The sequence below is a fragment of the Dermacentor variabilis genome, unplaced genomic scaffold, assembly GCF_050947875.1.
Source record: "Dermacentor variabilis isolate Ectoservices unplaced genomic scaffold, ASM5094787v1 scaffold_24, whole genome shotgun sequence".
NCBI classification, from domain to species: Eukaryota; Metazoa; Arthropoda; class Arachnida; order Ixodida; family Ixodidae; genus Dermacentor; species Dermacentor variabilis.
Window position 1 is genome coordinate 898661 of NW_027460412.1, and position 26571 is coordinate 925231.

Here is a 26571-nt window from a genome sequence, read left to right on the forward strand (position 1 = left end):
TCATGTCATGCATGGCTTCCAAGTCGGTGGCTCTGGCTTTGTGGCCACTCTGGCTTTGTTATTCTTAGTGTACTGTCAAACCCGACTATATCGAACCCATTTACATCGAATTATCCTGTATATCGAACAATTTCTGAACACGTTATAGTTACAATGAGTATATACAGTCGCCGACCATTTATTCGGATCCCACGGGGACTGGGGAAATGTCCGAATAAACAGGTGTCCGAAAAAGCAGATTAAGAAAAAAAAATCTTTATTTCCACGCACTTATTCGGGCTCGGCAGTAGGCTTGAAGAAATGGTGAATGAGCCATTGCACGCTGTTCCGTTTACGCGCAATCAAATAAGCCTGAATCTCTGAGAGGGTCATACGGTCACTATAGGTGGCTGAAAGCAGTCGCGGCTCGTACACGCTCCGCATGCGACGGCAGCTTAGCACATGGTCCGTTATCTTCCGACTTGGAGTCATCGTCCGGCGGTGCAGCAGAAACCTGATGAATGATCTCGCCGTTGTCGAGTTCTGCGCATGTTAGTACTGCAATGTCAGCACCTGTGAAACTGTCAAATGAGACGGTGTCCGGAATCGCAATGCAACCACTGCGCAGGTCTCGGCTGAACATTTTCGGCATCAGTAGGGAGCACATCGGAAGGCGACAAATCCTAGGCCTCCGGGCACCTGCCTGCCGGCATTCCCCACCGCAATCTGCGCGGGCACTGTCGGCGCCATTAGACACTTGACACGATGTGTGACACATCACACAAAGCGAACACCATCACGCCGTCACACACACACAAGTTGCACAAACGAAAAATGTGGCCTACTCGCAGCGTTGTGCACGAAGAAAGAAAGAAATCAGCTGCTGGATTGTCTTGACATGGCTTACTAAGCTGAGGCCGGAACTGCTGTGGCCACAAACCAGGCAGAAATGATGATGATGAACGTGGATTTGCAGTAGCGCCACTTCATGGGACAGCAAGGAGGCTCCGTTCAAAACAAAAATGGCGTTCAGCATCCGAACCGTGCACCGGTCAGAGTCGGTGCATGGTGCTCTCGATCGAGTTGGCTCAAGGAGTGTCCGAAAAATCAGACGAGAGGTTGCAAGGTGTCCGAACTTTCAGCAGTTGTTATACATTATGGTCTATGGGGAGAATGGGCAGTGCCACGAAGCAGACTGAATAATCGAGCATGTCTGAATTTTTGGAGTCTGAAAAATCAGTCAGCTACTGTATAGCAAAAATTACGCTTATGTCGAACAAAAATAGCAGCGACTCCCGATATGCCAAACGTCGAGCGCGCAAAAGTGCCCCCTGAAGTTGGCTTTCCCTCGTGGCGGTGGAGAAGCTTGGCGGCGCTGCTCTGTCCACCAGCTCTGCCTACCCTGTCTGTGTGGTGTCGTGCGAGCCATCGACGCCCCCTGCAAAAAATGATCCTGGCCCACTCGCAGCGCTTGCTCAGACGGCCAAGAGGAGGCTCTTGTGTCCTCGTCGCTCAAGTGTGAGCGATCTCGCCACCTTTCTGGCTCGTTGCATTTTCGCCTTGTGGGCCTTCTCCCGCAGTGCTGCTGTGATGGCTAGCTCGAAGCGCCAAAATTTGCCTTTTGCTGTGAAGCCGTGAATCGAGTCGAATGCAGCGAGAAGTCGGATGTCGCCACAGTGTGCATGATTTTGAGGAGCGCTCTTGGCAGGATCTTGAAGGAAGGATGAAGGGAAGATTAGGGCTAAAGCGGTCAGACCTGGCGACCCGGTGCCCTAGGTGCCCGCCGTCTATGCTCGGCGACGTTCAGGCGGCCGTGTGCAAGTGGTTCATCCAAAATTGCTTCAGACATGCTGGCTTCCGCGTGCCTGGTAGTGACTGAAAATTCTGATGAGTGCGACGAAGCCGTTGCCGGTGTCACCGAAGTTTGGAACGAGCTGTCAGAATTTTCGCAAGCTGTTGTCAAATCAATGGTCCATGAGTTTGTGAGTGCAGATGATGGTGTCGTGACCACAGGAGAGCCCGAAAATGAAGACTACATTGCCAACATCGTACCGCGCACAGGTGAGAGTGGGCGCAATGGGGAAAGCAATGACAGTCCTTTGCCCACATCCTCCGAAGTGATTGGTGCAGTCGCACTAGCCCGGTGCTTCTTTGCGAATGCGGAAGGTTGTGGCCTCAGTTGCTCCAACTCTTTAGACAATGTGGAGAAGTGTAGAATGACGGAAAGCTGAACTAGTTGGTAAGGAATCATTATGCAAAAAAGTGGTGAGGCGTGCAGACAGGACACGAGAGAAGAGAAGTGGACAATACGAATGCCGACTATCAACTGAAGGGAGCACTAAGGCGAAAAAGAAAGAAGACGCAAAACTCATCTGTGCAAGCTCAGGAATGGCAACATCACGTGTCAGTCGGGTACACGTGCCGGTCTACGTGAGAGATAACTATTAAGGCACTTAATCTCTTCCTTCTGGGATGGTGAACATAAAAGGTCGTTAACCGGTGGATCGCCTTCTAATCTTTCCTTACATTGCCAAGATTGTAACTGCACGCCAGAGTTAGATGAATGCGCGATATTGTACAGGCATAAGAATGAAGATACGCGTCTTATAGTAGAGGCATGGCATATCTATAATGGTGGAAGTGCGTGCGTGAGGCAGCCTTCGATTACATAAGGAAGAGATTAAGATTAAGCATCGTTGCCATTCATGACTCTGCAGTCTTCAAAGACCAAGTACTGCTCTGGTTTTCTTAGCTGTTTTATTCACTGCCTTGTACTTTGTTAGTCACCCTTTTAGCCCCCATTTCTATGTTCCTTCAGAGATTGCATATACTGTGCAATATTTTTCTGGCCTTATATTTGTAGCTTTATACTTGTCATTACTTCTCTGCATCCTGTGAAACTGTTACCCATTGTATAATGATGCATGAGCTGCTTTCTTGTGTCCTTCATTTTCTGTTTATGCCCCCCTCACACGATACTCCTATTTGGAGCCTGTAAGTATTTTGAATAAATAAAGTGAGCGGACATTCCCATCTGTAGGTATGTGACATGTGGTGCTGCTTCGTTCACTACGTAGTGTCAGAAGGGGTCATCCTTCGGCTTCTTTCGCAGTGGTAAAAGGGGTGTGCCAGCAGCAGCCTATTGCAGATAACTGTCGCTGGCGCGGTCGAAGCGGCCATCTGAGTAATGACGATAAGCAATGACGAGCAATGACGATAAGAAGAAGGCTGATTCTTTGCCAGGTACACCGGCGATTGCGCTGGCTCCTGTGTGTGCAGCAGCAAATCTCAGGGCTCTGCCACCCTTCGACTTCAGCAACCCAGGGCAGTGGAAGCACTCGCTCGTCCAGTTCGAAGAATGCCTGTATGCTTCGGGTTTGTGCGCATTCACACTTCTGTACACCATGGGTCCGCATACAAGGGAAGTCCTCAGCTCGCCGCAGGTCTTGGAGGAGCAAATGGCGGATTTCAAGCAAGTCACCAGCAATTTTAACTCTTATGTCATTCCTTCAGCAAACAAGCTGTATGAGAGTGCTAGGTTTCGCCAACGGGTACAGCAACCCGGTGAGTCTGAGGACGCTTTCTATACCGCACTTTGAGGCATAGCCCGACGGTGCAACTACCCTTCAAAGGATGTCTACAAAAGGCTAGTATGTGACCGTTTTGTCGTCGGCTTGCTTGATAGTTTGTTCTCAGACTAGCTGTGCAGGTGCGCAAAGCTCAGTTTCAAAGTTTTGATACAGGTGCATCAACAGGAGGAAACTGAGAAGGAGCGTATTGCGCACGACTCCCCCGGCGAGAGTGTGGCACCTTCGTCCATCTGCGTGGACACTGAAACCAAGGACTTATAGACTGCGACATATGTCTCCCGCAGCAGCCAAAGCTTCGTGAACTCCAGCCTCAGGGATGGGCGTCATTTTTGTGGAAGAGCGTCCCACACAAGAACGGAATGCCCAGTCCCATGTCCTCTCTGCAACAAGTGCCGAAAAGAGGGCCACTTCGTGGTTGTGTGCCGTTCTTCAGTGCGGGCTATAAGGCTGGAGTTGGCTCTGTCAACCTGCCCTTGGGCCAAGTACGTTGATGTACAAGTCAATGGGAAGCTGCTCAAGTCCAAGGCTGATAATGGAGTGGAAGTTTGTTGTACCAAGCACGTTCTGTGGAATTCTTGTGTGTCTTGATCCTCAAGAATCTCAGCTAACAGGCCCCAAAGGACAGCTGCTGGTGGTTTTGGTACCTTCTGGGCTACCTTGAGATGGAGGGGGCAAACGGCTGAGCAGAAAATGTACGAGGTATGTTTGCATGCGGTGCCTCTGCTGGGTTTTGCAGCCATTCAAGCCATGCAAGTCGTCAAATTTATAGAAGGACGAGAAGTCCACAGCCAAAGGCCTTGCTCAAAGGCTGTTCGAAGGTCTTGGTGTACTGGAGGAAATGTATGTGAGATCCGCATAGAGCCAAGGGCTGTTCCATTTTCCTTAAGGGGGGATAAGGGTTTAAAAATCGAAAATCGTGAAAAAGATCTATTCTTTTGGAAACTACTTGTTTCGGCATCTGTAATGCCTAATCTGCACCGTATCAAAACAATTTGCCCAAAAATGCACCCTAAGTGTCCGAAAAGAATTATTGTATCAGCGTAGATGGTGAGAAGCAATCCCAAAATTGCGCAGAAACACAGGAGTTCGTGGAGCTATTTCTCTTCTTTTCCACCGCTGAACGCCGCCATGTCCTTATCGTTCCAGAGCTCAAAGTTCCGTCTTTCAGATCCCCACGTCCTCATCGATGATGGCTGCATAGAAAAAGAGCAAACGTAAAACAATCGGGGGTCGGTCTGATCAAGCTTGCCTTGCACACGGCTCTTCTATTGGCTGAGCGTGCCAGCGCGCTGAAAGGCGCTTTCCGATTGACTGTTGCTATGGGAACTAGGCCTAGCAGACGAGCTTGTCTGCTAGGCCTAGTTGCGCCATTTCTCTGTTCATTGTATTGGTAACGTAAGCTGCAAATCGACAAAAAGTTCGAAAACGAACACGCGCCCATGAAAAGTGAAGCGCAAGTTGTCTCTGTTTCCTGCATCAAGAAAGGGTAGGCGGTTATCCCAAGGTTAGAACGAGCTGACAAGAACGCGCCGGAGATAATTCACTGCGTCACGCAATCTCATACCGTAATAATGCAGCAGCGAAGCTAACCAATGCCCTCTATCCCTGCGTGTATGTTTACTTTGGGGACAGCAGATGATGTGCTGATGCCTATTCCTGTGCCTCTCGCAAGGGAATAGGCACGAATAAGTGCGTCTAACCCTACTAATGTCACCAAAGGCTACTTATCATTTGTCCATTCTGTTCTGTGGGTCGGTATAAAACACGCGACAATAAAGTTAGCGGACATTCCCGTTGTAGAGTATGTGACATGCCGTGCTGCTTCGTTTACTAGATGATGCAAGTATTATTCTTAAGTATTTATGTATAGAGACTTCTGACAGAGCATGGCCATCAATGCACTAAGTACAGTAGAACCTCGTTCAAGTTTTGGAAAAAAGATGCAAGAAGACTGTGTTAAGGGGGACCTGGGCCTCGAGCAATTCGCAACTTTCACGTACGGTACGGAAACTTTCACGTACGTACGGAAACAATCGAAAGATTATACTTGCCGCTGGCTGCTGCCCGTTCGCGTAGCGTATTGGTGTTGCGTACGCTTTTCCTTCACTTTTGGTTGATGTTTTAACGCGTTGAAAGCTCCCGTGGGATCCTGAAGGACACTTAACATGCTCAGAATGAGCAAACATAGAAGCAACCGTATTCGCTGCATGCCACAATGGGTGCTGAGCTGTAGTTATGCGGTAGGTGATGTGAGCCTTGACTCATTCCCACCGGCTGCGTCCATGAGGAAGAAATTGATTATTAAGCTGCGGATCGGCAAAGCTGTCACAGAAGCGATGAAGGTTTGCAGTGCGCACTTCATGCCAGAGGACCTTTTGTGGAATACGACAGATGAGTGACGATTCCGAGCACTTGAAATCGCGAATAGACGCACCTCCGTAAAGACCCAGGCATAGCACTATATTACGTGCAGGGAAAGAAATAATGCGCAATCTTGACTCAAATGTGTTGTAGGATGATTGATGCTTGCATTCTTGCCACTCATGCCTTTGCGGCTACGTTGGAGCGCAAACATTCTCCGTGAAGCCTTGCACCTGCTTCAAAATTTATTGTTCTCGTTCATGCATTCGTGCTCTGCAACGCTGGCTTAACATTCCACCATTCTCGAACAGAGAGATGAGTTTTTCATTTGTGCATCGAAGCAAAGTGACACAGGCGTACACGGACCTGGAATTCGTACCTCGTCTGCCACTTCGATGCGCGGCTGCAACGTATGCACTGGCGTGCATAGCTGCGCTCGTAAGGTAACAAATCCTAGTCCAACAAGCGTGAAACTACTGTGCAGTGTTCGCGTAGCGAACCCTCAGCTGATCTGCATGTATATTATTTTATAAAGATAACTGGAAGAATGAAGCGAGCATTGCCGCGAACCGGTAAATATCGGCTATGTATCGCTTGATCTGTCTATAGGCAAAACGCGGTAGAACTCACGCAGGCTGTAAAACTACCGCAAGACTGTAGCTTGCACAGCACGCATAAAGCACAATAACTAAATTACAAGGGTGAACGGTTATCGTATTAGCTCGCAAAAGCGGTCAGATATGGTTTTTTGTTTACTTCTCGTGTTCAACATCCAGCTTTGTGAACACAGGCAGGGATAACTAGACAATAAATTTTCGCACACAAAACGCTGCTTTAGGGCTGCTTTTCATGCCGTCGATGTGAAGGACTTCCGTCGCGCAACACCAGGAACGTTTTTTTTCTCGACACGGTGGCTTATTCAAGCGGTCTAAGTAACAACTTGCAGGGAGCACCACATCGTATAAAAGCTCATGGTACCCGTTCAAAGAGGTCAAATTAATAGAATAGCAAAGAGAAAGCACGGTCACTTCTCTTAATAACACCGTCGCGGTAAAACTGAAACCACAGCTCATGTGGTTTACTTCGAACCCGCAAAGTTTGTATGCAAAGGCCTTCAACAGTCACGGACATCGGCGTGCATGCTTTTATGCCACAGCACGCAAGATGACCATTGTTTAGGACTTCCTTGCCTTCAAACAGGCTTCGAATCCTGTGTTCTGCTCGCCCAATGTGAGCCATTACTTGAAGAAAAGAGCGCTACGAAGACGTGGACTAAAAGAGGAACATGTACGCCTTGAACATGTACGAACAAGCGCCTTGTCCGTCGTATATGTTCCTCTTTTAGTCCGCGTCTTCGTAGCGCTCTTTTCTCCCAAGTATGGAAAACCAACTCGCCCACATCAAGCTTCTGAACCATTACGCAAGCTAACGACAGCGGGCGTGTAAATTGAAGAGACATTTCAACATGAGGACGCGAAACAACATGTCACTGAGCAAGACGACCGCAGCCCTGCACCGACTGCTCTAGTTCTTAATCTCTCGGACAGCCATGTTGGATTTAAGGTGGCGGCCCCTATAGGCCATGAAAGTTGCGAATACCGTTCTTGATATTGCTGCTAGAGGAATGAAATTTGAAGGTAATATGTAATTTCATGTGCTTGATGCAAATATGTAATTAGTTTTTCTCTATATAGTGAGAAAAATATTTTATACAAATTTTCCTGTTCCCATGTTTCAGGATGTCTGGCAGAAAATGTTTTGCGGTAAGAAACGTAGACGTTATGTGAACATATTCCTGAATGCTCAAAGAGTGCAATAAGCATTGTCTCATGTTTCTACCTCTGTTGTATCAAAAGTTACAAAAGTTCGAAGTTGTAACTTGACATCCAATATTCTTTTTTAACTTCCTAAAAATTTCAATATGTTTCAAGGTGCAGAAATGTGGCATTGTATGGTTATTGCACTCCTTGGGAGCCTAGCTATCAGATAAAGCAAAAATGATTCAAATTGGATGATTAGGCAAGTAACTATGGCTCACGGAAAATTGTTGATTACCAATAAAATGTATTGAGAGAAATGCAAAAAAACTACTCACCATGTGAAAAAAGCATTTTATTCTCCTGGATGCATGAATTTGTCAGCCAATGGCCTGGAAGGCTCCAGGGGGATAATCTGAATGTGCATTTCCTTGCTGTCTCCACTTTGCAGCTGCTTGAAAAGCTGCCGAGGGCATTCGTTTCCTCTCCGTACTAACAACGCGACGACAGTCCTTTTCAGGGGGGACACTGCTATTGATATTATATTCATTTTTTTCATCAATATTAATGAAACTTTCCAACCTTAAGATTTTTGTGCTGATTTCAAATACGTAATTCTTTTTACAGTAGGCTATTTACTTCTGAAGATAAATGAAATTCATTGTTTATCATTTTTAGAAACCATAGAAAAATAACCGTGCTATAAAAATTCATATTGGCACATGCCTAGTACTAGAAAACATGAGGAACACAGTGGTGGGAATACTCTTTTGATATAACTAATATTAGTAAGTCTATAGCAATTCAATCATCACTGTTCCAAATGTGGGTTCCCTACTGTCTTCTAAGCAGAACTGAAAAAATTTAAAGCAGAAAGTCTAAAATCTAGTCCTACCATTGTGTACTTTACACACTCAACTATGAGCCACAATAAAAATTATGGCTCAACCTGCCATGAATGTAGAGATATCGCTGCCGCAAATCTGCAAGAAGTCAAAAATCGGTGTTTTGAGAAAATGAGAAAAAAAATAAATACATTCACTTTTAATCAAAAGTGCAGAAAGAATTTTGCAGTGAAAGTGGCTAAAAGCCACCAGGACTGTAGTTGCTCTGACTACGGCCACCCAAACGTCGCAAAAACATCATTTAGCGCCGTTCGCCGATTCCCGGTGGCTTGCATCATGTGTGTGGCAAGGTTATCGTTCATGCGGGGCAAGCTCCATGCCGACGCGATATCACCGCAGCAAGCGCACGTGATAATGATCTTTATGGTGAGGCCATATTCCCGTTCGCTTTTGCCTACTGCAACGCTACCGCCGCACACCTTGCACTTGACAAACATCAGTGCGTTCACAGAGTCCTTCTGACGATAGCGAAGCCTGCCTCGGTGTCGACTGGTGCGGTCGCAACGCCGTCGGTGCGAGTGAGGAACTTCTGCTTCCGATTTGTTGCTGGTGTTGAAGCAAGAACTTGAAGTGTTTTTGAGCATTCATCTCCCAGTGCAGCAAATCCGCACGCTGCAACATCGCAGTGTCACGCCGAACGTGGCTGCTGTCCAGAACACTTTCACTCGTTGGTAACTGGCTAGGCCTACTTTGGCATCATCTGTGGCTTCAGCAGCGCTTGCGGTTGGCGGCAGGCTATTCTCGGTGTTCTCCGAAGAAATGGAATGCTTTTGAAACGCTCTCTTTTTTTTTTTTTTGCCAAAGTTGTGCCTCGTGGCAAACTTCCCCGGTGGATCGGATATTGTTGCGCACTTGTCACTAACCTATGAGACGTGCCGTCACGTCGCCTGCAGAATGGAGCAGACGACAGGAACCTCGCGCAGCCAACCACAGCACGTGTTTCTGGTCACGCGTGCTAATCGACGAATGGGATCGCGCATTTGGATTTCTTTTCTTCCTGAATTTTAACGTCACCGGCGAGCCGGCAGAGTCACTTTTGGCGGCAAATTGAAGAAGACCCCTCTTTCCAACGAGACCAAGATCGCTGCGACTCTGCACATGCGGAAAGAGCTACGCGCCGTGATAAAAAGGGTTGTTTTTGTGTGGAATTTAGCTCTCAGTGATTTTATGAATTGATATTGCAGGCAAACTACTCATCCACGAGGTGTGAAACTTGGTGAATTAAAGGAACAGTATTTGTAGGTACTGAAAATGTTATAAGAAAACTTTTTTTGTTAACGATTTTTTCGCCTCAAGACCCGTGTCCCCCCTTTAAGTGAGAAAATGTACGATCCGAAGTAACTAAAAATTTTTAGACTTAACTCTAGTTGACGTCTCGCTACGCCCGAGGCACAATACGCTGAGGCGCTTGCGTCGAGCTGGGGGGCTTCGGTGGCCCGAAACACATTTGTTAGTTTCCTATTGTGTAGTGCTTTAATATGGGGATGGGAAACCGAAACGAAATCGAGCTGGTGGGCGATGCCGGATGCCACCGAAGTGAAACGTGACACTCACATCACACCACTTGCAATGGTGGCACGTTTGGATTATCGCCTGCTAAAGGTACGCAGTATGCTTGCAACGGCACCACGCACTGTTAAACAGATATGCGAAGATGCTTATTGCAATAGACTTGGCGGCTATAGCTGTGAATGCAACATGCGACGACCGCAGAAGTAATTTACTGGTACCAGAATAAGAAACTGTGTGCGCGCTGGTGTTTTCACGCGAGATGGGTGGGCGAGCATTGCGGTGAAGCTTTCACGCATGCCTCGTGCAATTTTTTATTTACATGAGATCTAGCAGCGGAAAAACATACAATCGCAGTTTGGTGATGTATTGAACATTGGTGCTAAAAAATCTTGTTTTCCGGGAACGTATGAACTGGTAAAAAATAAGCGCAACTCTATTGGGTCATTTGTTGTGTTCTCAACTGTGAACATTGGTGCTGGGAAGTCGTATGTAATGGGATTATATCAACGAGGTTCTACTGTAAACAAAAATGTTTTTTTTTTCTATGTCACTTTCATTGCAACTGTGTTTTGTAATTGTCATCTGCCAGTTCACACTTTTTGTGCAGTGCGGCTAATGCTGTGTTTCAAGAATTTGATCACTCGGACGACAAATTTCTTCTATAGTATGCAGTTGCATATCAAAGGCTTTATTTTTACAGATAAATTTTGTACCGTGTCATTGTTAAATAACAGGAAAAACAATGGCCCTAAAATAGAACCTTTAGGAACACCTGATTACACGCAAACTAAATTTAAGTTTATACCATCGACTGTTACACGTCGGCTTCTCATGGAAAGATATGTTGCTATCCATGCAAGGAATGAGTCTTTCAGAAATTTCATTCGGTTCGGTAAGGGTGGGCTCACGTTACAGCTCGGCCTCCTCCTTATAAAATTTATCGAGGGATCATATACATGAATAACTGCATTGCCATTGTCAAAGATGCTGCAAACGAATTCTTGAACACTACACACTGTCAAGACAAGGGAAATGTGTATTTTTTTTATAAAAGAATGTACTCGCATGTCCCAAAATAACTGATATCAACGCTTCCATGTTTTTTGTCTTGTTTCATAAGTAAAGAAAATATTACGCAAACTTGTGAAATATACCGCCTTTTCTTTCACACGCTTAAGGCTATCTATGACAGTTGCTTCCCGCTTGTTCAATGTTCTCCGAGGCAAAAATGTATCACGCATTTGTACAGACACGTGACGCTGCCCTGCTGAATGAATACAAAAAGTACCAAAAGAAATTAACAAAAAACATCTTATTTGCGACTTCAATTTATAGAGTTGCATGCTGAAATTTATTTGTGAATTCACACGCTTTATTAGTGCAGGTATTTGAGAAGCGAGGTGAGCCCTTCTATAATTTGTACGTGTTCGTGGTGTTATCCGTTCGTTACGCAGTACATATCGAGCCGACTTTGTGTGTGCTGAATATAACAGGTTATGTTTATGTATGTGCAGCAGGAGTTTGTAGTCATATATTTTACTGTGTTTAATAAATTGTGTTTAATAAACAAAGGATTAGTTAGCAGATCTTTGGGTTCACCATGTTAATTCTCAAGAAAAAGGCCAGAATTTAAAGGCCAGAAAGACCTCATAAAAGATGTGAGCCAAATTAAGGCAAACCAATCCACGTTTAATGAGGAACTAGGTACTGTCATGCTAGAAATCAGGGAGCTGCACAATACCCTAATGAATGGGCAGGAATGTAGAATAGAAGTTCAAAAACATGGCGCAGGAGATTAAATTAACGATTCAGCAGGAGCAACAAAATATTATTGATTTGGAGGACCAACAATACCGAAACAATTTAGTCGTATTTAAAATCACGGAAAACGTGAGTGAGACTTCAGATAAACTTAAACAGAAAGTTTTGTGTGATGTTTTCGAAGGGCGACTTGACATGAAGGTTAGCTCTGTGGAAAGAATCCACAGACTCGGCAAGAAAAGCAGGAACATAACACGAGCAGTGATAATAAAAATTTTTTACTGTAACAAAAAGATGGCAGTACTAAAGAATTGCAAGAAGCTGAGGGGAACAAAAATTTGTTTCAAATGATTACTCACAAGCAACGTCGCAAAAACGAAGGAACCTGTGGGCGAGCACAAAAATAGAAAGGGAAAGAGGGGGTAAAGGTGCAGCTCATGCACAATAGGGCTTTTCTTGATAACGAGGAGTTTGCATGGGACAATGAAAGAGGGTGCAGAGTGAAACTTTACCGGCAGCATGCAAGTGACGACGAGACTGTTTAACGTTACAAAGAAGATACAGATAATTTTATCCTGATCAATGTAAATGTTTGAAGCCTAGCAAATAAAACAGTTGAGCTTGAGCACCTTCTCATGCAGCACAATCCACATGTTGTCGTCGTCACGGAGACTTGGTTGCTCACCGAAATTGCTGATTCCCAAATATTCCCACCTGGTTATGGGGTTATCCGCAAAGATCGTGACACGTGGGGCGGCGATGTGGCTATCATCTTTAAAGAAGGAATTGACGTCATACGATTGCAAGAATGCCCTGAAACCGAAAGTATTTGGTGCAAGCTTAAACTCAACGGCGTTTGCTGTGTACTTGGAGCAGTATATAGACCCCCAAATGCACCTCTATCATTTTTGAAATCAATCCAAGACTATCCGTGCTGTAATGTACCTGCCAGCACGCGTTTGGTTGTAGCGGGAGACCTTAATCTTCTGGGTATACAATGGGACAGTCTTGAAAGTGGTTCTTCCGACATTACAAACTGTGATACCCTGTTGGACATCGCATTTCGAGTTGTGAGTGAGATAAATAGAAGTGGACCCATGAGAGAAAGATTGCTAGAGTTAGTGTCCATAAATGAAAAAATAGATGAATATGAGGTAAATATTGAAGGACTTCCAGACCACAAACTTTTTATACTTTGCGTAAAGCATGGTCTACCATATAAAAATAAAAAAAAGGAAACAAATCTTCGTTAGTGATTTCAACGAGGTTGACAACGTCAGCATTTTAGACCACTTAGAAAAGCAACTTTACTCTTTCGATGGATCGGATGACGTTGATATCTTGTGGATGGAATTTAAAAGAAAAATCAGTTATTGTGTGGAAAAACTTGTGCCTCAACAGAAAAGAAAAAGTCAAAAGCGTAATCCATGGGTCAATCAGGAAATAATTCAGTTAAAACGCAAATTGAAACGCATGAAAAGAAACAACCTAAGAAAACAAGATGACATTTCACAAGTATCATCCCCACTTAAGCGCAAGTTAATTTCAGCAAAAGAAAAATATTTTTCTAAAACCTTGCCTTCTTTTATGAAATGTTCACCACAACGTTTCTGGCGTCACATTGCTCCGCCGAAAGATAGCATTCAGTACATAGATTTCGGAGGCCACATCATAACCAATCACACAAGAATTGCTGAAAAATCTAACGAGTTCTTTCCCTCTGTATTCGTGCCTTCTGAAGTTCAAAAGCGCAGACCTCTGAGCAGAAAGTATCCACGAACAGGAAGGCATGCCAGATATCACTATATCTGAGTAAGGAATATTATCGCTCTTGCTAGATATTGACACAAAAAGGTCTGTTGGTCCTGACAACGTCCCTAATGAGCTTTTAAAACGTTATGCAGAATGGGTGTTAAAATATTTAAACATTATTTTCAGCTTGTCCCTGGATAAGCAAAAATTGCCCTCCGACTGAACAAGAGCGAAAGTTATACCTCTGCACAAAACCGGAAACAAACATTGTGTTGAAAACTACAGGCCAACTTCACATGCTGCACATGCTGCAAAATACAAGAACATATAATATCGGCAAGTTTATTTGATTACCTTGAGGGCCAAAATCTGCTTAATCCTAATCAGCATGGCTTTAGATGCAAATTGTCAACGATCACCCAGCTCCTGATCCCCCAAAAGCAATCAACAATAAAAATCAGGTAGATGCAATTTGTCTTGATATGTCAAAAGCATTAGATCGGGTTCCACACATAGAACTTATAAGGAAAGTAAAGAATTTTGGAATTAATAGTACTATTGTCGTTCGGATTAAATTGTATCTTAAAAATAGAACACAGTAAGTGGAAATCAATGGCATGAAATCCGGCATTCCGAGTGTTTCATCAGGTGTTCCCCAGGGCTCCGTGCTCGGTCCCATCTCATTTCTTTGTTATATCAACGATGTTGCAGAGACAGTTTCCTCAGGTGTTAAGGTTCGGTTATTTGCAGACGATTGCCTGCTTCACTCACATATAACATATATAAAATTAAAAATAAAGATTACATTAAATTAAAGATAAAATTGAGACCATCAAGTTTACACCTCTGTAACAACAACGAAAAATGATAATACAATTCCGTGAATTACATCTAATAGTACATCTAAAGTGGACAAAATTGATATGTTACACATGAATATAAAAAAATTTAGTAATATGGAAATACAGCTTTTACAGAACCCTTGTAAACAACATAACAAATTCACGTAAGATGTAAAATGACACATCGAATTTGTCCGCTTTGAATTATCTAATGGATGCCGTTTACAGAACCGTGATATCTGTTCTTGATGCAGAGCTAAGAATTTGTAAACTTCGTGGTTCTGTTTTTTTCAAACTGTCGAATTTTTGAAAATCTCTTTAACAAAATTAAGGCCTAAATTGAAATTTCGCTTCCAACAGTCACTAAAATTTAACTTTTTCTCAAATGCAACAAACTTCATTAAAATCGGTCCAGGGATTACCTCAGAAAAACATTTTTGCGTTTTACATGTATTTGAATAGGCTGCGTTGGAATTGGGCCCGAGCTAAAGCTTCCTCTTAAGTAGTGTCCATGATTGGTGCACACAATGGAAAATGAAAATAAATTATAACAAAACGTCATTTATAAAAATAAACAAAATTAAAGATAATCTTCCATTTGGAAATGAAATTGAAGGACAAAAATTTCAGAAAGTAAGCTACTTCAAGTATCTAGGCATAACGATAAGTGAAAATTTAAATTGGGATAGGCACATTCATAGCTTATGTAGGGCAGCCGAGAGAAAAATGTGGACGTTGCGCCGGAAACTAGGGCAGGCAACCACGACAGCGAAACTAACCACCTATTTGACACTTCCGTTGGTAGAAATCCAGGGAAAAGACGGGGAATGCGGGAGATGGAAATTCAAGGCGATGAGCAAAACGTGAACAAGGTGAATGCAGGAGCCAACGTTTCGATAAGTGGACTTGTCTTCTTCAAGGTGACGTACACTTTCGTTGTGACGAAAGCGTACGTCACCTTGAAGAAGACAAGTCCACTTGTCGAAACGTTGGCTCTTGCATTCACCTTGTTCACGTTTTGCTCATCATATTTGACACTTGTAAGATCAACTTCGGAATATGGCTGTATTTCGTGGGACCCTTATACGAAAAACCAGATAGCAAGGATTGAAAAAGTATAAAGAAGGGGGGCTAGATTTATTGTCTAGATGTAAGTCCACAGATTCAGTCATGGGGATGTTGTCAAAACTTAAATTACCTCAACTGCTAAAGCGGAGAAGAGTTGCTAGACTTAAGTTCCTCTATCTTTTGCGGGGTAACTTCTTTAACATAAACACCGGACTGTACATAACGCAGCGCTCGGCCTGAACATTGAGGAATAGTCACAACCAATGATTTACACCCTTCCAAGCTCGGATCAACACGTTCAAATATTCATTCTTCCCACGAACAATTGACGAATGGAACTTGCTGCCACAGCTCATAACGCAAACAGACTGTCAGTTCGTTTGAAAAATCTATACATCTTTACCTTGACCTACAAAATTAACCATGACAGCTCGTTTGTAGGGAATTTCACCTACTTGGAAATATTAATGTTGCTGTGTGTGCTTCTACTATTGCATTTGCATTTTGTTGTGAGCCGCAAGTTGTGCACATTAATTTTATTTTGTATCTACATGTCTACAAGGCTGTGATTGCAAATGCATTTTCTGCATTGCAGTAAATATTTTCCACCCTGTAACGGCCCAAAAAATGGGCTAACAGTAGTATTAATAAATAACATGAAATGAATGAAATGAAAGAATCCTCAGCACTTTCTTTTGGAATACCTCCAATTTTTTATAATTTGTAGTCATTGTAGAACCCCAAACTAGTGTGCAGTAGGATAAACAGGAGTAGATGTGGGCATAATATATTGCTTTCTTTAGCTTCAGAGGAATTAGATCTGACAATTTCAATAATAAACCAACTCTTCTGCTTAGTTCTGAGGTTAGTTTGTTTAGGTGTGTATTCCACAACATACTTTCTTCAAACCACACACCTAGAAATTTTTTACATTTTACGTGTGCTATGACGGTGTCATAATTAAGGGTTCGGCGAAAGTTCGTCTGGTCAGGCATGGAAATGAAGGAATTACGGTCACTGACCAAGTCTGATGAATAATCTGACGTTTCGGAACCGCGTACGGGTTCCTTGTTCACTGAGTTAGTCAGGAAGTCGTCGTCACTTATATAGCCAGCACGTGACGTAATGAACGTGCATAAACGGCAGGCATAGTCCCTGGTGTCCGGTTCATTGTAGCTGGCACCGATTGAATGATTAGGGATTCTAGCATCCGTCGGGATGACACATTCTTTTCTTTGGCGACAACAGTGGCGTTGTCCCAGTCAATCTTGTGATTATGTTCATGCGCATGCTCGGCAATGGCGTTCGTCGTGTGGCAATTATTTCTTACATCACGTTTATGTTCCTTGAGGCGTCTGGAGAACTTCCCTGTTTCACCAATATATACTCTGTGGCAATCAGCGCGTGGTATCTTATACACAACTCCTGGGAATGATTCAACAGGTAACCTGTCTTTCACATTCATGAGCTGGTTCCGGAGCTTGCTGGTCGGGATGTGGGCAATGCGCAAATCGTATTTCGAAAATACGCGCAACAGTGCCTCGCTGATTCCTTGGACGCAAGGGATGGCTGCACGTGCACGGATTTTCGTGTTGTTCTCCGAGCTTGGCTCTAATATCCGCTTCTTGGTCCTGTATATGAAACGACTAGGGTAGCCGTTGCGGGTTAGTTCACGGTGGTTCGTCCGTAATTCCTTTTTTAGTGCGTCGTCGCCTGAGCAGACGCGTACGGCGCGTGTTATCAGGGACGACACTACGGATGTCTTATGGCCGACAGGGTGACAAGAATTAAACTTAAAATAACGACCTGTGTGTGTAGGCTTCCTGTATACCGAGAAGGCGAGAGCGCCCCCATCCCGACGAACCAGTACATCCAAGAAAGGCAACGAGTTGTCCCTCTCGTGTTCCACAGTGAATTGTATGTGCGCATTTTGGGCGTTCAGGCAGTCCAGGAAGTGTTGGATGTCTTGTTTCTTCAAAATACAGAAACAGTCATCCACGTAGTGGTAAAAAACTTTAGGTGCCGGGTTGAATGTGGCCAGCACTTTCCCTTCCAAGGCTTCCATTACTAGATTGGCCGTGGTGACCGATATTGACGCTCCCATTGCCGTGCCATGCGTTTGCTGATAAAGGCTGCCACCATAAGAAAAATATGTGTTGCTTAGACAAAACCGAAGCAGCTCGCTGAGTTCGGGGACATCGAAGGGCGTGCGACCAGGTGCGCACGGTGTCATAGTGCACAGTGCATTTTACCGGTGCTGACATACGACGCAGAGACTTGGCGGCTGATACAGAAGCTTGAGAACAAGTTAAGGACCATGCAAAGAGCGATGGAACGAAGAATGCTAGGCATAACTTTAAGAGACAGAAAGAGAGCAGTTTGGATCAGAGGGCAAACAGGCATAGACGGTGTTCTAATAGACATTAAGAGAAAAAATGGTGCTGGGCAGGTCATGTAACGCGCAGGCTAGATAATCGTTGGACCTTTAGGGTAACAGAATGGGTACCAAGAGAAGGGAAGCGCAGTAGAGGACGGCAGAAGACTAGATGGAGTGACGAAATTAGGAAATTTGCAGGTGCTATTTGGAATCAGTTGGCGCAGGACAGGGGTAATTGGAGATTGCAGGGAGAGGCCTTCGTCCTGCAGTGGACATGAATAGGCTGATGATGATGATGACGGTGTCCTGAAATGTCAGTGTGAGGTCACGGTCACATGTTTTGTTAGTGGGTTTGAAGGCATATTTCGTTTTTTTAGGCTCAGCGCTAATTTATTTGCATGAAGCCAACTATCAAGCTGCATTAGGTAGTTCTTAATCATGTTCTGAAGGTCATTAAGTGTACACGCAGAAAAAATATGTTGGTATCATCCGCGTAAATTAACTTTGGTGAGTTAGGTATATCAAATATACCGTTTATGTAAAGTACAAATAACAAGGGCCCTAGAATCGACCCCTGAGGCACTCCTTGTTTTACGGTAGTAGTTGGGGAAATAACATCACCAATTCTTATACATTGTTTTTTGTGGGAAAGATAATTTTTTAAAAGATCTAAGGCAACACCATGAATGCCGTAATCATGAAGTTTAATTAAAATCTCATGGTTAACACAATCAAATTAAAATTAGTGAACCATATTCTTACATTATGCTTTTGATGCTCTTTTCCCAGTCTCTAGGTTCCTCAGTTCTTCCAAGCGATTGGAAGGTTGGCAAAGTTGTTCCGGTCCCTAAACAGCCAACACTCATTCCCCCAATAACTATCATCCTATATCACTGACAAGTATACCATGCAAAATATTGGAGCATATTATACATTCTCATCTGATTGATTTCCTTGAGTCTAATTTCTTCTTTTCGACTGAACAACACGGTTTCATTAAAACATTTTGTTGTGAAACGCAACTCGTATGTTTTACTAATAACCCATTTACGCATACTGACATGGGCTTCGATGTAGACTGCGTGTTTTTGGGCTTTGCAAAACCTTTCGACACTGTTTCACATGATCTCCTCATTCTTAAACTTAGCATGCTTAACATTGACCCTAATGTACTAAACTGGATTAAAAGCTTTCTGTCTAATCGAACTCAGTACGTTTCGGCTAATGAATCTTCATCCTCTTGCACTTCCGTAACATCAGGTGTACCACAGGGATCGGTACTGGGACCTCTGCTTTTCCTGATTTACATAAACGACCTTCCTAAATGTATTTCCCATTCATCTATCAGGCTTTTCGCAAATGATTGCGTCATTTATCGCAAAATAACTAACCACACTGGTTCTGATAAGCTTCAAGATGATGTTAGAAGCATATCCAACTGGTGCGATAAATGGCTCATGCGACTAAATGTTAATGGTCATATTGCGCTCAGTTTTACACAGACGATGTTAAGGAAGGACAGGACGTTAATAAATGTAAAACAATGCATGTATCAAGCCGCACTAACACTGACAGCACGCGTGTTTACTTACTTCACGACACTTCTCTTGAATCCGTCAACTCGTAGAAATACCTAGGTGTCCATATTTCACGTAACTTATCATGGCATACACACATCAAACACATCAGTAATAACGCTGACCGGGTTCTTGGATACTTGCGTCGAAATTTCTCTCCTGCGTCTATGCCAATAAAGCTTACCCTCTACAAAACATTAGTGCAACCAAAGCTAGAATATGCATCCACCGTGTGGGATCCCTATCAAATCACACATATAAACACACTAGAATCCATCCAGAATCGCGCAGCACGTTTCATCTTATCTAACTATTCCCGTTACGCCAGCGTTACTTCAGTGAAAAACACACTTACATTACCGGAGCTTTCATTGCGCCGTAAATGTTTTAGACTGTGTCTTTTCCACAGGCTGTATCACTACAACCCTTAAACAACACTTAAAGGATCATCTTATAACTCGCCCTTCATACATTTCATCCCGTTTCGATCACATGTTTAAAGTTGGTGTTCCATATTTTAGAACAAAAGTGTGTCATGGTTCTTTTATTCCTAAGACCAACGCCAACTGGAACGACCTTCCTCCCTCCATCGCTGCCATTTCTGACGTTGGCAATTTCAAGACTGCTGTATTTTCTGCCGTTTTGTAATACCTATTATTGTATAATTATGCACTGATTTTTTTTCTTTTCTTTTTCACTTACCACACCTTTCTGTAATGCCTTTGGGCCAGGACAGTATCCGAAATAAATTAATTAATAAATGCTTTCATAAGATTCATGAAGAGACCAACGGTATAAAGCTTATTTTCAATGTATTTCGCTAGAATAGCAGCTTGGGCTTGTTGGTTTTCCATCCTGCTAGTAACAGCGCAAAATGTGCGACAAGTGGTGACGTATTTGAAAGAACATTCCCTCTCGTTGCTTACTTCTGACAAGGAGGGGGGCTTCGCTGTGATGCCAAAAGACGTCTACCAATATAAGGCGTTAGAGGCCATAAGTTCTGTTTTTAACAGTCATGAAAAGTCTGTTCTGCGGAAAGCAAAGTCAGCTGCAAAGAAGCTATGCGGAGATCTCAAACTCGACCGCCTTGTGCGTAGCATCAAAACTAGCAAAAAATCATCCCTTGACATGTTTTTCACTGTAAAAACGCATAAACCTGAGTGGCCCCTGCGGGTTATAGTATCTGAGAAGGGCACTTGGCAGAAAACGATTGCCCTGTTTTTGCAAAAAAAACTAAAGCTACTAACTGTTGACGATCCTTTCCAGGTGAAATCCGCAGACGCTGTAATAAGGTTTTTAAGAGACAATTCTAGCACTGACTTTGCAGCATGCTCTGTAGATGTTAAAGATTTATATTATTCGATCCCCCAACATGAAATTTTGGAGTGCGTGGAAGAATGTATAGATGCACACGGTGCTGTCGCTTTTCAGAACGCCTCCGGGGTTTCAACTGGTGGGTTCCTGGAACTCCTTTCTGTATATTTGAAATCCACTTATGTTACGTGGGAAGGGAATGTGTACCTCCAGAAACGCGGCGTCTGTATAGGGTCATGTATTGCGCCAGTACTTAGCGATTTGTTTCTTGCCCAGAAAGATATATTACTTCAGAACGCTCTAACCAGAACAAACGTCCGGGGAGTCTTTCGGTATGTTGACGATTACTTGGTTCTATGTGATGGCTCTGGCACGAATTCAGATGACGCAGTTTCGGAGGCACTAACATGCTTTAGTCATGCGCTTCAGCCGCTTGCTGTTACCCACGAGGTCCCCACGCAAGGGTCTTTGAGATTCCTTGATCTCCGACTCGAGCTCTCCAAAGGGAAGGTCTGCTGGGCCTATGAACCCAGAGGCGACAAGGCGCCACTGCCATTCGAATCAGCGCATTCAAAAATAGTGAAGAGAGCAATTGCAAACCTTTGTCTAACAAATGCGCTCAAAAAATCGTGCATCCACGCAATGGAACAAAGTTTTCGTCGGCAGGTTGACCGGCTTACTAGGGCTGGTTACCCGTCGCACCTTCTTGTGTCCGTTGCGGAAAAAATGAGCAAGAACCTAAAACTCAAGCGTGCCCATGGCGAGCCAGGTAGCGAGAAGCCAAAAGAAAAACGACGGACTGTGGCCCTGCCATACGTGCACAACTTATCTCACCGCCTGAAAAAGATTGGGCGCAAAGCTGGTGTTAATGCAGTGCTTACTGCCCCGAAAAAACTAAAAAGCCTCTGCCGACGCGTCAATGCTGAAGAGCCGACAAACCAGGAAGGGTGCACGACTAATCACCAGAATCGTTTTGTGGAGTGCACGGAAGCCGTTGTGTATTCAATACCTCTGAAATGTGGAAAAAGGTATGTAGGGCAAACTTCTAGATGCACAAATGAAAGACTGAAGGAACACAAACTTAGCGTCGAGCAGGCTAACAGGAATCTAGGCATACATATCAGGGATTGCCCCTCAAAAGATTGCGCCGCAGAATTTAGACGCTGTAAAGTGCTGAAGAAACACAATGACCAGCTGGTCCGGGAGATAATTGAGGCGGCCGAGATTACCAGACTTGGTGACCAATGCGTTAGCACGCCGTCCTTGTTACTGACAAAAAAAGAACTTGAGCTTTTGCACGTGCAACCGCTATCTTGAGTGTATAAAAGAAAAAAAAAGTGCTTGTTTCACATGATGTGCGATCACGTGACTGCGACACTTATAAGAAGCCATGTTTCTTTCGGAATAAACGTTGAAAGTCAGCGCTTGTGGTGTCTTCTTGTCTCGTCCCTTGTCTACATTTTGCGCTGTTACTAGCAGGGTTATTTTCAATGTCATTCATTATTTTATCTTTAACAGGTAATAACGCTAGTTAAGTTTTATTTTTCTGAAAGCCGTACTGTGCATCATTTATTATGTGGTATTTAGTTATAAAATTCACGAGACGTGTGCTAATAACATTTTCAAAGACTTTGGAGAGCACGGGCACCACCGTGATTGGCCTGTAGTTACAGCACAATGTGTTGGCGGGCTAGTTGGTGCGGATCCATAAATACTCTGCTTAGCGCAATACAACGGACACAAGAAAGGTGACAGGACAGGACAAGGCACATCCTGTAGCCTTTCTAGTGTCTGTTGTATTGCGCTAAACAAAGTACAGTGGAACCCCGTTCATACGTTTTTCACCGGACCGAGGGAAAAAAACGTAACAGCCGGGAAAACGCAACAGTGAGGAAAGCTCCGAAAATGAATGAAAAAAGTGCAGCTTCAACTATAGACAATATATTTCCACAGAGTGCGCTTAGGACTTCAAAAGAGTCTAGAATGGTGGCTTGCCGTTTCTTTCGCTCGCTAGAAATCGCCACATGTTTCTCAATAGCCTGGAAGGCCGCATTGCTGTCAGCGTCGATGTGAGGTGCGACGTACCTGCGGAGGAGGTCCAGAGCCGCGACGGCTTCTCCAAAGCTAGGATTTGGTAATTCCCCGGCATCATGCAGCTCGTGCTCCTCGTCGTCACCGCGCCAGGCAACGGCAACGGACGAATGAATATTCGCGGGACATTTTGCCCTCTTTGGTGTAATCATGCTAACGTGCTAATGTTTTTTTAGTATTGCTGCGGAGCGCGCGCGTCCGAGCAGCTCGGTTGTGCGCAGCGCTGATAACGCTGCGTGGTTTCGCGACAAATGTAAACAAGGGAGGAGAGCTTGTCCGATAGACGGAGCAACGCCAACTTCCGGCTTTTCTCTAGCTACAGCTTCCCGAAGAGTGCCATCAGGGCCTCTCCTGAGTTTCCTTCCTCCGTGAGTCGACCCGCCCAACAAACCATGCGGTGACTGTAATCACAGTGATTATAGTCACAGCATTTTTCACGAATGGCCACCTAGTGGCGGCCTCTCAAACTGGCGTGCGGCGCCTTGCAGCCAGTTCAATAGCCAAGCCCGGCCAAGCCCGGTCAAAACTCGTCAAAAGCCAAAATGGCGGTTGGAGCGCGTTGCCTACTTCAGCCCAGGCGGGTTCAGGTTGCGACGCATCAAGCTACTACGTAACAGCGGGGTTCCTTATACATTGGATCCTATGGAAGCTGTGCCGGGACCGGATGAAAGCGACGTAGCAGCCGGGAAAACTCAGCAGTGAGGAACGTAACAGCGGGGTTCTACTGTATTTATGGCCTGTAATTACATATGTCACTAAGTGCCCCACACTTGTGTATTGGCCATATGCGGGCACACTTAAGATCGAAGAGGAAGATGCCAGTTTCCAGCATTCGATTAATTATATGCATTAGTGGTAGAGATATAACAGACGCAACATATTTAATTGGCGCAACACACAGGTCATCGATTCCCGCCAAGACGCTGTTCTTTATTTTACCCAATAAATTTTCCACCTCTTGTGGACTTGTCGGAAACAAAGAAATTGAGTGTATAAAGCTTACGCATTTCTGCGCTTAATCAAGAGAAGTTTCTGTACTAAGATCCCTCTTGCTGGAAATCTGAAGATCACCGACGTTAGTGAAGTATTCACTCATATCTGTGAGTGCTTCAACCTCTGTTTTACCATGAGCAAAAGCTGCACTGTTAATAGGATGCTTCACTTTCGAATTGTTAGACAGATTGTTGACTTCGTTCCAAAGCTTTCTAGGATCATTAGATGTCCTAGCGAAAAGACACTGATAATAGCAAGTCTTGTCTTTTTTCAAATCGGAGCTTAAATGAGTGAAGAACCGTTTAACACAAGTGCATATTTATTTTTCACTTTTCTATGTTTTCATTGTATGTTTGTAGTTGCCATTTCTGTATTTGATTTTATCTTGCATTGTATCTTATCTTCACTATTTCAAAATACCCTGTGATGTAGATGAGCAGATGTAGAGACTTTCCAGTTGTTCTTTTGTGAATGTATCACTTTGCCTGCTGTCTGTATTACCCCCACGTCCCCTCAAGTTGTCTATGACAACTTTTTTGCTTGGAGGACCCCCAACATTGTGTTGGAAATAAACTGAGCTGAACTGAACTGAACATAGTACTACATACAATGGGATCAAGCTATCCTCCACTTCCTAATCATGCCCCTAAGAAAAGGGGGCGCACCGACAATGCTTAGTTTTTTCGCCCAACCTAATGTGACATTCCCGAAGTTCCACGTTGTGCATTGTGACAATCCAGACAAGACTGTTCGAACAATCTCACCATTGCTCATGTCAAAATCTCTCACTTAAACAATCATCATCATCAGCCTGATTACGCCTACTCCAGGGCAAAGGCCATTCCCAAACTTCTCTAACTACACCGGTCATGTACTAATTATGGCCATGTTGTCCCTGCAAACTTCTTAATCTCATCTGCCCACCTAACTTTCTGCCGCCCCCTGCTACGCTTCCGTTCCCTTGAAATCCAGTCCGTAACCCTTAATGACCATCGGTTATCTTCCACCTCATTACATGCCCTACCTATGCCCATTTCTTTTTCTTGATTTCAACTAAAATGTCATTAACTCGCATTTGAACTCTCACCCAATCTGCTCTTTTCTTATCCCTTAACATTGCACCCATCATTCTTTCCATACCTCGTTGTGTCGTCCTCAGTTTAAGTAGAACCCTTTTCGTAAGCCTCCATATTTCTGCCACGTACGTGAGTACTGGTAAGACAAAGCTTTTATAATGCGAAAAAGAAGTGAGGCGTGCAGACAGGACACAAGAGTAGAGAAGTGGACAACACGAACGCCGACTATCAACTGAAGGGAGCACTGAGGCGAAAAAAGAAGACACTAAACTCATGTGCGCATGCCCAGGAATGGTAACACCACGTGTCAGTCGGGTACACGTGCCGGTCTACGTGAGAAATAACTGTTAAGACACTTAATCTCTTCCTTATGTAAAGTAATCGAAGGCCGACTCACGCACGCACTTCCACCAATAAAGATATGCCATGCCTCTACCATAAGACGCGTATCTTCATTCTTATGCCTATACAATATCGCGCATTCATTTAACTCTGGCATGCAGTTACAATCTCGACAATGTAGCGAAAGATTAGAAGGCGACCCACCGGTTAACGACCTTTTATGTTCCATTAGCCTCTCATTGATACACCGTCCCGTTTGCCCTACGTGGAACTGGCCACGGCTAAGGGGAATTTTGTACACCACACCCATACGACAGTCAGTAAAACTGTTGTTCTGATTGTGCTTCACTGGACAAATATCTGTTCGTTTTTTGCCTTTTACCCGCTCCTTTTTATTCTGTACGGCAGCACATATCTTACCTAGCTCATTGGGAGCAGTGAAAGCAACATTAACATCATATCTACTTGCAACATTTTTAAGCCTGTGCGACACTGAATGAATATACGGAATAGCCACTACTCTTTTTTTGCTACTACTGCTTTCTGTAATCACGTCCGTCCCTCGCGAAACCGACTTCTTAAGGCGCTCAGCCACAGTGGCCACCGCTACATTAGAATAACCTGCTTCTAATAGGCGCCGGACCTGCGCATTAAAACTGGCGCTCATTTTGTGCATGCAGGATCTGGTGAGGGAAGATTTAAGGCACGACATGGTAATTCCGTTTTTTACCAATTTAAAATGCTTGGATTGAAAGCTTAGCAATGGCTTCGAAGATCTTGGGGAGTACTGCCAACAAACATGGTTTTGTTCGAAGATCAAGGAAATGTCAAGAAACTGAATTACGCGTCGCTGAGGAAATTCCTTGGTAAACTTTAATCCTCCCCATAAAGATTAAATTGATCACTTACTGAGGTAGCAGCGGAATCGAATTAGCGAAAACTTAGACCAGTAATATCTGACAAGGAAGGTTATTTCGTAATTATGCCACATGACATGTTTTCAGAAAAAGCGATTTCAGCCATAGAAAAGAATTTACAGCCAGTAAAACTCAAGCCTTCGGTAGTTAAGCAACGTGCGGTTGACCTCTTGTCAAGACATAATCTTGATAGACTTGTCTGTAATGTCAAGAAAGCTAAATCCCTCACCTTAGAACTGTTTTTCTCGGCCAAGACCCATAAACAAAAAATTCCTTTTCGTGCTATAGTGTCAGAGAAATCAGAGGATCTGGTGAGGGAAGACTTAAGGCACGACATGGCAATTCCGTTTTTTACTA

At 44.0% G+C, this 26571-nt stretch overlaps 1 protein-coding gene across 7 annotated transcripts in view; it reads left to right on the forward strand.

Moving 5' to 3' along the window:
- DCTN4-p62 (dynactin subunit 4) overlaps positions 1–26571 on the forward strand; it is a 446441-nt gene that overhangs the window by 184979 nt on the left and 234891 nt on the right. The gene's annotated exons all lie outside the window — the stretch shown is intronic.